This window comes from Uloborus diversus, chromosome 3, assembly GCF_026930045.1.
Source record: "Uloborus diversus isolate 005 chromosome 3, Udiv.v.3.1, whole genome shotgun sequence".
In the NCBI taxonomy this organism is placed as follows: Eukaryota; Metazoa; Arthropoda; class Arachnida; order Araneae; family Uloboridae; genus Uloborus; species Uloborus diversus.
Genome location: NC_072733.1, coordinates 75,711,684 through 75,725,290, shown reverse-complemented (window position 1 = coordinate 75,725,290; position 13,607 = coordinate 75,711,684). Strand labels below are relative to the sequence as shown.

The 13,607-nt window shown below is 33.1% G+C and overlaps 1 protein-coding gene across 1 annotated transcript in view; it reads right to left on the bottom strand.

Annotated features, from left to right (window-relative positions):
* Positions 1–13,607, bottom strand: part of LOC129219400 (tyrosine-protein kinase Fer-like) — a 127,932-nt gene that overhangs the window by 96,610 nt on the left and 17,715 nt on the right. Inside the window, exon 2 of the mRNA XM_054853789.1 lies at positions 408–510. The gene's annotated coding sequence lies outside the window, so the exon portion shown is untranslated. The remainder of the gene's footprint in view (positions 1–407; positions 511–13,607) is intronic.

Sequence of the window (13,607 nt, the reverse complement as noted above, 5' to 3'; positions counted from 1 at the left end):
ACAAAGAAAAGTGAGTCCTTTTAAAAATTCAAAGCATCAAATATCTAGATTATGATCCATCAAAGAAGGTCATTTATGCAATCACCCCCCCCCCCCCATAATTTCGGTGAAAAAATAAAATTCATTCTTACAATTTTGTCTATTATGTTGGACTGAATTTTAGACAATGATACCAAAAAGTTTTTAAGTATGGCAACTATTTTATCTTCTGGAAAATAAAATGTTCAGTTTACATTTGCAACAAAAGAAAATGCCTACAGTTAGAAAAGTATTTAAAACTTTTTTTTGCATAGTTAGCAGTATATATATCAAAAAAAAAAAGTTAGCAACAGTATTATGAAACAGCTGATAAGCATCCTAAAAACCCCTTTCATTTTATTCATTACTTTTACTCTATTTTTACTTACTTATGCAGATGAGATCACTGTATCTACAAACAAAATCTGTTTTTTCTTATCAACTATTGCAAAACATTTCCATCTACCAAAATCCACAGGTTATGCACTGAACCTATCCAAATAGAGTAATATAGTTTAAAATCTGCTATTTTAATGATTGAGTTTTTTAAAAATAAATTTGGAGATGCAATTTCTAATCATATGTAAAACTTAGTACAGTGAAACCTGTGTAAGTTGATCTTGCGGTGCCCTACTTTAGTGGTCAACTTAAACAGGTGGTCAACTTACAGAGGTTGATTTATATGATAATGGCTAATTCCGTGTCTGAACAAAGCGGTCAACTTATAAGGGTGGTCAACTTCACAGGTTTTACTGTACGGACACGTTAGCATGCTCCTGACCATATTTTTTAAAAAATTAATAGACCAGATAAACACTTCCTCAATTCAACGATATATTTCACTGGTTCGGATTTGACTGCATTGAATGTCTATATGGTTCTTGATTAAATCGATATCCTTGATTTAACATTAACTGTTTCCAGTCCCTTGACAATCCTTATGTCTGGTTTATACTTTGTGGATATATATATATATATATATATATACACAAGGCTCATAGCAAGTGGAAAAAAATATATAGGAGTGTGATAGCAAAATATATATAGGAGTTCGATAGCAGAATATATAGGAGTTTAAAAGGAAAAATATATAGTAATTTCGGAAAAAGTATAGGATCTAATAGGTATGTTTTTATCACGGTACAAAAAAAAAAAAAAAAGCAAAATTATCAATATAATTCTATATCATGCAAGAAGTCATAGCAATGTGAAGAGTCACAGATGTGAGAACAAATGAATTTTCGTACCCACGGCCGCTTAAATGAATCATGTTTGTTTGAGACAATTTTGATTCAATTTAGCAAAATTGTGTGTGCGTGTTTTTCTTCTTTTTTAAAGTGCAATTCTACATACAACTTAAAAGAACCTTAATAAATTTTTGGTCAAACAAAATATTATTAGAAGTATACCGCACACTCAATATCCATTCTCTGATTATTTAAAGAATTTTATCACAAAACAGCAGTAGCTGATTTAGAGGGGTGGGGAGGCAGGGGGCTTGGGTCCCTCCCAAAGGGATAAATTTATTTAACTATTTCAATTATTATTTTTCAACTACTATCTCCAAAAAGAAACTTTTTACAGTTATGTAAAAAGAACACAAAACATATTTGAATAAAAGCGTTTTCGTTTGCTGAAGTGAAGAAGTATTGCTGGAATCGGATCCCAGAGCGGCGGAATACATTTTACTCACTGGTTTCGAATACAAGCATACGTAATAGCATGATTCGTTCATTAATTCTTCTTTCATGGAATCAATCAATAATTCAATTTTTTTTTTTAAATGTGCAGACGTACATAGAAGAGTAATTTTAATCCAGGTAGCTACCTGCGAAATAATAGACTTCTTTTTTAGGAATAAAAAAATGCAAAATGAAAGAAATGACATGATATATAGTTTCTTGGCAAAGCCATAATATTAATGGAAACGGCATGCCATATCAAAATTAGGGTTTCCAATCCCAAATCCCGCATTATATTTATCGGGATTAAGAGCAAAATCCCGCAAGATTTCCAATCCCGCAAATATTTTCCATGCAAACGTTTTCAAACTTAGGCAGCTTATAAAACGAATATTTTCAAAAGCATCATCGAAAGTTTGAATCACCTTCCTCATACATCTGCAAGACGAGCTGCTTTTTTGAAAAAATAAATTCATGAAAACTTTGTTTTGAAACATTCTATAAGGGGAGGTTTAGGCGCTCTTCAATTTCCAGGCCCCCTCCAAAAAATATTTCTGTATCCATCCCTGCAAAACAGTATGAAAAAGCAATTACAAAATTCAGATTTCAACTTGCGTGCTTTGAAAAATGCATCTCTTATTGATTGCTAAAACTAGGTAATAATTGTTTTGGACATTCTTTTTTCAATGTCATAAATCTACCCATAGTTCTTGGTATTGGTATCTCATTGCTTCAATGCCAACACTAATGATTAAAAGTCCCGTCGACTCCATGTCTCTCTCATCTCACTGGTTTTGTTGGACATATCCTGAAAAAATCGTTACAAAAAGTGTGCAACACTCTACCTCCCCTTTGTTTCACTATTTACAGAAAAAAAGAAATTAATTTTACTAAACAAAAGAAAAGGGAAAAAAAGACTGCGCTAATGCATCACGTTTGTGCGAAACGGTCAGTTTCATATGCTTGATTCATTTAAGCGGCAAGTTTGATTCAAATATTCAACAGTTTCTTAGTGTTAAAACTGGATTTTGTTTTGTTTTTGAGGAACTGATTCATTAAAGTGACTGATTCAATTACCCAGCGCTCACTGTAATGGCATTATCCATAATGTGTGCATTATTATGTTAGTTAATTGTGTGTGTATATGTACACACATGTATAAAGAGTGAATTTAACCTAATCTGCCAAACAAAAGGGGGCGTTAGAAGAGCCCAAGTGGAGCATAGAATTATCCGTCATCCTATCCAATTTCTAAACATAAACGAGTAGATGGAAAAAAATGAGTCAAAAAGAAAACAAATTTCTGAGATGAAGACCGATTTCTGAAATTCTTGGAAAATCCTATAAAATGACATTTTTTCCATCGAGATAGTTACATTTTTCAGCAAGCTACAAGCTTTGAAACAATTGAAGTACTCAAAGTTGAATTAGTACCAAAATCTGTACTTGGCATTTTCAAAAATAAACATTTGAGCTACAACCGTTCATTTGAACTACATGAAAGTTTATATGTGACAAAATTAAAAGCTTTCAAAATCTTTACAGCAGTACATGTAAAGTTGACATGTTGTACTATTAAAATTACAAAGCATACTCATTAAAAGAAAAAAAACAAAAACAAGTTAAAAGCTGCAAGTAAAATCATCTATGTATTGCATATTTCATAAAAGTAATAAAACAGAAGTTTAGTACATATGCCAACATTAAAGATGTAAGAGTGCACAGTGCAGGGGAGAAAGAAGAAAAAAATTGTTCGAAGGTTTTTGCATTTTTGGGTAGCATTTAACATCCGACGGAAAAAAATATGAGTTAGTGAGAAAATATTGGAAATATATAGGAGAATATCTGACAAATTGTGAAAATGTAGGAAATATAGGAGATATAGGAGAACTATGAGTCCTGTATACACACACACCTCAATCAACTAACTCCCTAAGCTCACACAATCTGTGATAAAGCAATTTGCATATTTTAGAAGATTACAGATCTTGTGTCACTAATTTGTTTGCACGCTTTGCAGTATTACAATGCAAAATGAACAACGTTATTTTCAAAGAAACCATTATTCCAATATAAAAGATAAACACAATACAATGCCTAGTTAAAAACTATTCTGTTTAAGCTTAAAAGGGATTTAAAGTAATAGAAAACTCGTACTTTCTGCAAAACAAACTTTATTTTTTTATTTCAAAACAACAAAAAACACCCTTCTACTTTTTTCTACAGAGCAAGATATTGATTTAAATATACTACAAAAAAAAAAATTTTGATGCAGATCGTAGTAGGTACTTTGGAGATATGACTTATTTACTCTCCCAACTGAAAAAGCATAAAAACTGACTTTAGATAAAGAGTGGCAACACCCAACTATTCACAGAATACTTTCTGTCATTCACACTGAAAGATAAAAGTATTAGCTGGAAATTGATACCAAATTCAGCTTAATTAGTTGAAAAATAAAGGAATTAGAGAGATTTTCTAAATTTATGCCAAAACAGTGACTCCGAAAAATGATCAAAAATTGAATTTTTGAAAAAATTCTCCAAACCGTAATTTTAATTCGAAAATTCTAAAAAAAATAATTTCAGCTTTTCGCACAGATATAAAAAAAAGGGAAGTAAAACAGTTTATTTAAAGTTAATCATCCTTTTAGCATCAAAAAATCAAACCCATATAATTTTCTCCCAAAATAACAGTTGAACATCGCACCACACCATAAAAACGCAAATATTGACAAGCTGGTAAAATGATGAGAATATTTTCTAATCAAGTCATTATAAAGGTTTAACGCCAGACGCTAAATGGCATGGCGATAATTTTAAAGTTGGTAACCCTATCTGAAGCGATCATATTTTTTCCCCACCCTTACTATCCTTTTGCAGTTCTAAGTTCATTTCGCTGATATATATTATTATTGTTTATTAAATCATTAGCGGGGGGGGGGGAGAAAAGTGCTTACCAAACGCCTTTTCAGAAAAGTTTACAACAACACCGCTGCTAATTAGCTGTGATAAAACAAACAAAATTATTTGAAACCAAACTTATTTCCAACTGTTAATTTCTTTCCAAGAAGCAAACAACAAGCATTATATTTATTTGGCAGTAGCAATTTATCGCTTACAGGACCATCACAAGAGTGCCGATTTTTTTTTCTTTGCAAAATTAGCAGATTTTATATAAGCTGATCCCTCTAATTTGACTTTAAAAAAGGTTCTAAAAATTATCGGTTTAATATGCGTTATTTTGCTTTCAGATTTGCTCTTTCAAAAACAATTTGTGAAAGATCCATTCTTGTTTATCAGAGTTTTGTGAAGGGTCCGTTTTGTTTGATTGGGATTTTGTGAAAGGTCCGTTTTGGTTGACCGGATTTTTGTGAAGGGTCCGTTAACGGACCCAAATATCCTCTGGCCAGACCCCTGAATAGTGATCAGTACAGATGACATACTTGACAATTGTGAATATAAATTACATTTCATAAGAAAAAAAAAGCTAGTACTGGGTGTACATTTAGTTTAGTACTTCTTTAACGGCTGCTAACGAAATTAGCTGAAGTGTAGCTTTATTTTTTTGGTAATTACAAACAATTTCTTTTTTTAAACATCACCTTTTATGGGTAAAAATCAACAGAGTCAATTATTAGCTTGCATATCTTTACTTATTGTTCCATTTAAAAGTTAATAAGAAAAACATAATACTAATAATGTAGTGCTTTGTACTACATTGCCTTGAGTGGTTAGTGAAAAGAAAAATGAAAGTTATACCAGGTGTTAATATAATCTCACTGGGAGTAAGATATAGCATTTTCAATGATGCAGTATATGAGTTGCAGTGATAGCTATATTTTACAATCTAAACTTCGCAATCTCTTCAGCTCAAACATTATCGCAGCTGCCTTCCCAAAAGTTGTCACTTCTCTGAACTTCATTTCTTCATTACTTTTAACTTGCAGATTTTATTCACTCAGACTACAGTGTTCGTTTCAATATACAAATCAATTCTTGTAATCTTCACTGCACAATTAAATAAATGAAAAGCAGTTTGATTTGACTTAGCTCAATTTGACAGCCCCCCCCCCACCCCCCACTAATATGACTACTGTCCTGTTCTATACAAAATGGTGAAAATATTCTAATCTCATGTCAGTTGAAAACCTCCTGTCTTAAAAAAAAACACTAGTTTGATTGTTATACATCATTTTTGATTGAGCTCTACAGTAATCAGAACTTTTCACAATGATTGATCTCTACAGCAATCAGAACTTTATGAATTTCACTTTTCATGTGTGGCTAAGACAATTCCACTTTCAGATCAGTTATGCTAGTATTTTAAAATGTCCCCTGGAGCATATTTGTCATGATACAATAATTTACATCCATAAGGGAGCAAATTGTATTATCTTTTAACCATGCACAACTTGTAAATATGATAATTGGTTAATGAGACTTTAAATTGCATTCTGAGAACCTGTGCCATAATTTGGGCAAAGATTACTTGTTATATAATTCTAGTGTCTCCAATATTACTTTTTATCTAATGAAAAAAAAATGACTGAGGCATTTTCACAAAGCAGAGTAGTTATGGAAATGTGCAACTGATTATTTACTTCCTTTCAAGCTATTTTACTCCTTTGAAATGTTTCAAGAAGGAAATAAAAGAAACTCACTTAATAACCAAAAAATTATTGAAATACAAATAATTCAAATCTGTCCAGTTATAAGATTTTCAGATATTTTTTTAAAACTGCAATGCTAATTTGTTACAAAATAATACGGTTTAATCTTCTATTTCATTTAGAAAGTTTTTAAAAGCTATTTTGAATGCTGTTACACCTGAAATACACTGCCAGCTCAGTCATTCCAGCACACTGTTACACCTGTCCCAACGATTTTGTCAAACCTGTCACAAACATTTGTCACACCATTAGAACTTTGGAAATTTTCATGTTTTTCCATGGAAGAATGCATTTGCTATGGTAACTTAAGCATCTTTTTTGTAATGGGTGTGACAGCGAGACATTATAACTGTATTTATACTAAGAATCCTGTCAAATATTTTGTTATGAAAAATTATTGGGACGGATGGCCACTGCAGACTTTCTCCTACCATTTCAAAGTTCCATTCTTATGAAATAGGAAGAGAAAAGTTCATTTATTTGGAATTTTTAGTTTTAACTTTTCCAAATTAAATTAACCCTGCTATAAAATCATTTTTCAATCAATCATTAATTTTTAACTCTGAAAAGTGAGGGGGCAAGGTCCTTTACTTTTTTAAGTGAGGGGGCAGTTGCCCCCCTATACAAGTCTTCTATGGTAATAGCTAATAGAAGTAGATTAAGCTAATAGAAAATTACAATACACAAAAAATTTGTAGATTATAGTTCTTGATTTCCATGATCTAAAACATTTTGTAAAAACTTCTATAAGTCAAAAATTATACCTACAGAACTAACTACTTCAACATGGAGATCACATTCAAAAATGTTGCACATAAATGAGATCAAGTTAAATTACTACCATTCATACTGGAATGGTTGTACAGATACTGAAATGAAAAATTTTCAAAATTAGAATAAGATTTACTTTTCAATGTTCAAGTAACATTCAGTTGTTAAGCTTCTTTTTCAACTATTTACAGGGGCAGATACTTGGGAAGGGTCATGAGGTCATAACCCCCCAACAAGAATCTGCAGGGCCGTCGAGAGAAGGGGGCAAGCCTATGCATTGCCGGGGCCCGTGAGAGATTGAGGGGCCCGCGAAGCGGGTATAAGACGAAGATAAATCCCCTTCCCCCTTAAAAAAACTTTTTAGTTTGAAGGAAGTCTTTCTCCTACAGTTAAGATTAATAGTTAAGATTATTAGTTTTCAATCGAAGTGAATTCAGTGAAAGTGATGAGGCTCGAAGTGAGAAATTCTACTTGTCCTTATTTTCATAGCCCACTATCAACGCCTTGAACCAAAAATAAATGTGACTTTTTTTTTTTTTGCGTGAATTCCAAGGCTAAAAAAAAATTGCTTCTTTTTGAAAGCCAAACAGAATTTTAGTGAAATGGAAAAGGGGCAAAGAAATAAAAAAAAAAAAAGACTTATAAATATAAGCGCTTGCATTTTCAGCGTTCGAAATTCAAAACATAGGCAAGCGGCGCAGTTCGATGAAAAGATTCAAAATGTGAGTTGATTTAGTTTTGAGTACAGTGATACAAATTGAAACTATTTCTAGTGTTGTTTCTAGAGTAAAAACGGGAAGGGGGCGATTGGGGGGCACTTTGAAAGATGTTTCCTTATCAAAGTGCATAGAACGCCCTTACATATCTAAAAAGGGCACAGTTATGTCACCATTAATTAGAATCGGTGCTGGATTTACCTATAAGCAAAACAAGCTATAATAACTTAGGTCCCCAACTCTCGAAAATATTGCATGATTCGATCCTAAAAAAAAGGAAAAATACTTTTAAAAATGAATTTCATTTTCAAGTGCTTAAAACCCTAAAGAACTTGGGGCATTTTAAACTTCTTCAAATGCGAGGAGGGGAGAAGGGATGCCCAGGGCCCGATCAAGCCATACTGGTGCCCAGGTTCTGAGTAGATGTTGGTGCCCCCCCCCCCATGAGAAAATTCGCACAATTTTAAAGTCAATGTTTCATACTAGAAACCTAATATACTAGAAACTACATTTTAAAGTAACATTACTACATTTGAAAGGAAACCTGGGATTTGAATACCGAACACTTGACAGTCACCATACTAATCACAGTTAAAATTGCCTTACCTTAAGACCAAAAAAAAGTTAAAAAACAATTTAAAACTGGAAAAAAAAACTTACTAATTCTGACATTTTTTTATAAGGCTTCTTTCTGGCTTTAACAGAGGCATATGTGTCGATCAAATAATCGAAATCTATACATGAAATACACCGCCAGCTCAGTCAATTCCAGCCGAGGACAGCAGTTTCGTGCTTAGTAGCACTCATCAGCCCGGTATAGGATTAACTGAGGTGGAAAACCTCTTAAGGAAGCCAAGAGTGCCAAACAAACTGGTAGCTAACATAGAATTAGCACTGACCAGACGAGTGACCGAAACAATGGTTCGGTTCAACTCGAATATTGCAAGCAGAATTTTTAATACTCGACGTTAAATCCCGGTTATCACAAATTTGCTATTTCAACTGCGCTTGCGCGCGGACTTAGCTGATTTCAAAAATTTTGCTACTGTTCAACCACGGATTGCATGGAATTTTCAAATGTCCAGATAAGACGAATCTATGTGAATAAGGGGGAAAAGTAAAATTTTGATGCGCCTATTACGCTCATTTGAATGAGACTTCTGCAAAAGCTGACATCGGTAAAAAAAAAAATAGATTCATCCACTTCCTGCTGTAAAACGGATGTTTGTCTTTCCATACAATACGTGGTCAGACAGCAAAATTAATTACAAACATTTTAAATTTGGTAATAAATATGAGATGGCAACAGATAAAAATTAGAAATCGCAAAGTTTTCTCTGATTTAGTTTTTAGGCCTCGGTAAAGATTGAATTTTGCGTCTTAATTATTAATGGATTCGGTGTCTGATTTGTGCGTCCTTTTCGGGACCAAATTTTTGACCTCAGAAGAGCGTACTAGAATTAAAGCATCACTTCTAATACAAAGTCGAACCATCAAAATAAATAAAAATGTGTAATAAAGTTGTTTACGCCTAACGTTAAATATCCGCAAAAGACGGATTTCTGTACTAATATTCCAATCATTTTTGAAGTACAGAATGTGTTTTACATTTATGTTAAATAAATATTTCCAAACTAATAAATATTGAAGTGTCATTTTTCTCTTAAGATTATCAGTTATTCATATCCGTAGTTTCATATAATATATCACGAAATCGCTTTGAAAATATTCTAATCGCATTCATTAATTTGGTGGGACTCTCGCTCAGCCTAAATATAAACAAGCAACACGAAATCTTCAAATAGAAAGCCCAAAAAGCTAAGTCCACGCGCAAGCGCAGTTGAAATGGCAAATTAGTGATAACCGGGATTTAACGTCTAGTATTTTTAATGGTCAATAAGGAAAATGCCTGTAAATTATCCCGAGAAACGCAGCTTCTCGAATGATTTTTGATTCTTTTCAAAAATGAAAAGGAACGTTCACTGGAACAGCTGCTGATAGGCAAGGTAAGAAAAAGCTGCAGGGCTGAATCCACATTCGGGAATGTATGTGTAATGTTTAGTGATCTTATCCTTTTTAAACATTTTCCAGGAATTTGAATGTGTGTTAATTCTTCTGGAAAATGTTCATCTATATCATCCAAGTAATTATTTTAAATTCCAGAACTAAGGAACAATGGCCTATTAACGCGAAATGTTTTTAACTTTATGAGGTTTTGAGCTGATTTTTAAAAAAAATTTGAGTCTCCTCTCCCTTAAAGTTGAGAAAACTAAAAATGAGCTTAAAAAGAAGAGAAAAAAAAGAAGTAAGTGAATTTAGTCTAGGCTATTTTGGTGCCTCTAAATTTGTGGTGCCCAGGTCCGCGGATCCGCCGGACCGTGCGTTAATCAGGCCCTGGGATGCCAAAATGTGCCATATTCAGCTCCTCGCTACATTCTGCATCAAAAATGTAAAAAAGTATGGTTATGACGTTCCTGCAACATATTGCTTGCTTGAGATACATTTTCGTGACTAGCATGTTCACATTTTGCTATTTATTTCAACCTGAATTCCGTATTTTGAAAGTTATTTTGTTATTGCCTGCTTTTGTATTACTTCTACTGCATACTGTCAATCTGTTTCGCATAAGAAAAATTACTACACTACCTCTATTCCTTTTCGTTTTCTGCACCAGTTGTTATTTAAAAATACAAGTAGTGCAGACTAACAGGGGTTTCTTACTAAGTTAGAATGTATAACTATACGAGCAAGTATTAAAATATCAGAGATTGGAAAGTACAAATGAACTGCTTTGAATAATTTTAATTGCTCTAGAGGCCTTGAAAATAATTTTAAAAGTTTCTGATACTGCTTGAAAAGTGCTTCAATTTTATTTCCTATCAGTTGTATAAAGTATGATTTGTCCGAATGGTTAAGCTGTTATTTCCACCATTTCTTTTAAAGCATATCTTAATCTTGATCGTTTTTCAGTTAATTCAGTGTTCCGTTTGTTGGTGAGTTGATAAGGGATGATAGAAAATTAATTATACCGAGAGTCGATGTGAGCAAGTGATAATGCGTCATCGTTTCTCCCTCGTCGCTCTTCCTCTCTATCGATTAATATCAACGATTCGTCGAACCACGAGCAGTTTGTATTTTGTATTGTCTTAGTTTGCAAAAGAGTGTAAAGTTTAAGAAATTTTTGTTTTCCTTTTTTCTTTCCACATATTGTAGTTCCTATTATCCCGTATAAGGCTTCAAATTGCAGAATTTTTTAGTGTATTTTTCAAAAATTTTCCCGGGAGAGAAACCCCCGGACCTCCTAAAGTTGGAGATATTCTACCCTCAACTCAAAGGAGGAGATCCCTGCATCATTCTCCTGATATCCCTCCTCCTCCAAGGAGGTAAAAAAAAGACAGACAGCAGAAATATTTTTTATTTATTTAATTATTCATTTCTGTTAAGTACACATACACACGCGAGCGTAGGAAAAGACACATCGTAAAGAAAAAAATATAAAATGGCCTGTTTTGCTACCGATATAAAGTTGTCCGAGCTACAAAAAGGGTCCCCCATACCTGAAATCGCAAATCAATTTTAAATATTTATGTGAAAACGGAGCCTAGAAAGAGGAGGTTAAAGATTAAGTAAAAAGTTAGGGGCCCTGAAGAAAGTTGCATAGGGGTCCATAAATCCTGTCGACGGCCCTGAGAATCTGTCACCTGATCCCATTATATACAGCAAGTTCATTTGGTGTGATTAACTGTAAAACTAATTCTTGAGCCTAAGGCATTGCCTAAATTGATAAAACAATTGTGTATTGTCAATTTTTTTGATGTATAGTTTAGTTGTAGTAATTCACTAGTCCTTTCCGACATTATTTTAAGTTTTTAAGCTAACCTAGTTTTCAATGAGCTAACAGAAAATGATGTAATGCAGTGCTCTGGAAGTAGTCTTGTAAAAGATTCGGAATTTTCTAATTTTATAATGAAACTGTTGATTGAGAGTTTTTATGGTATTGGTTTAACCATCAAATTTGATACATAAATGCTTTTCTTCACTAGTCACCATCATATGTACAATATGTTATTAAAGACGGTATTTGAAGGGAAAATTAAGCTAGTCACAACAAGCCCAGATATTAGCCCCTTCAAAAATCTAAAAGATTCTTGGAGAAACATCAATCCAGCAAAAACACAGTGCTATAGAGAGTCGCGGAAACGGCCGAAATGGAAAACTTGCTAGGCTATTACCACGCTGAACTTACTTTACTAAAAAATCAGGAATTTGTGTATTGGATTTTTTTTTCTATAAAGAATAAAAGTTAAGAAAATAAATACAAATACAAAAATGACGACCAGCAACAGGCTCTGGGCCCAGCTAGACTGGTCCTAGTCAATTTACAATCCCCAGTGAAGATCAATTGCCCTCTTAAAACTATCTACTCCCTTGCTCATTACCACCTCTTCCGGTAAACTGTTCCAAGGTTCCACTACCCTGCTAAAGTAATAATTTTTCCTAACATCCATGTTAGCCTGAGATTTAAATAGCTTAAAACAATGACCCCTTGTCCTGTTTTCAGTGCTAAACTTCAGCCCCGTAACATCTTTCATTTTTATAAATTTAAACAACTGAATCATGTCCCCTCGGTCTCTTCTTAGAAAGTCCATTTATTAGCCTTGTAGCTCGCCTTTGAACCCTTTCCAAAATAATTCAAGTGAATAAAACACTTTAATACAACTGATGGAGTATATTGAAGTTGCTAAATGAGAAAAAAATATTTTATTTATTGTTTAAATTTTGGCCACAGAATGTGATTTATCACATCCCTGGACTGTAACCAATTTTTTTTTTTTTTTTTTTTTGTTTCCATATTTTATATTTCATGCACCAAACAAGAAATTAGCTATTTCAGCTATATTTTCGATCAAGTACACACATTTAGTACACACTTCTCAAAAATTTAAAGTTAAACTTAATTTCCATATTTATTTAATTGCAAGTTCAATGTTTGTAACCAGAGAAATAGTCACATCTGTGGACAGAAAAGAAAGTGCCAATAAGTTCTTTCAGGTTGCAGCACCAAACTGTATTGGTTGAAGGATCAACTCTCAAGAAGCCATTTTGTTTAGTTGGACAGAAACAGAAGCTTGCTTTGAGATTTCTGTGACTTCATTTAAAGTTTTTGTCCTTGATTTATAAAAAGTAAAGATCAACTCATCACATCTGCGGCTTTTACAGATTTAAAATAACCAAGTAAGATGATACAATAATTCAATGAATTGTTCATATTAAATGTAAAATGTTTTTTCAACTTTCAAGTCAAAACTTCAAAAGCACATGTTCTTAAATGTAGAAAAAGGTTGTTTTTATCACATCCGTGGGCATCACATCTATGGACACAGTTTGTCCATGGATATGGCACTAGCATGTAATTTAGAAAATTTAAAATATATGCTTGCTTGATTTGAACCACTATAATACAGCAATTAATTGGAAAATGTTATTTTTTTTCGCTTTATCACATATAAGCGGACGAATAAGAACTCAAATTCAGTTCAGAGTTAAAAAAGCAGTCATTGTCCAACTAGTAGCTGTTTATACGCATAAGGTAAGTAGCAGGCATATAAATTCTTCCGCCAAATGGCTAGAAGTTGGCAGCGTTAGTAGCTCACTTGTTGTGGAGCCCTGAAACACGTGCTAAAGAACACACTTCTTAAACGTTAGAAGAAATGGGCCAGGGGTCTGTCCAGAATTTTTCACAAGGTC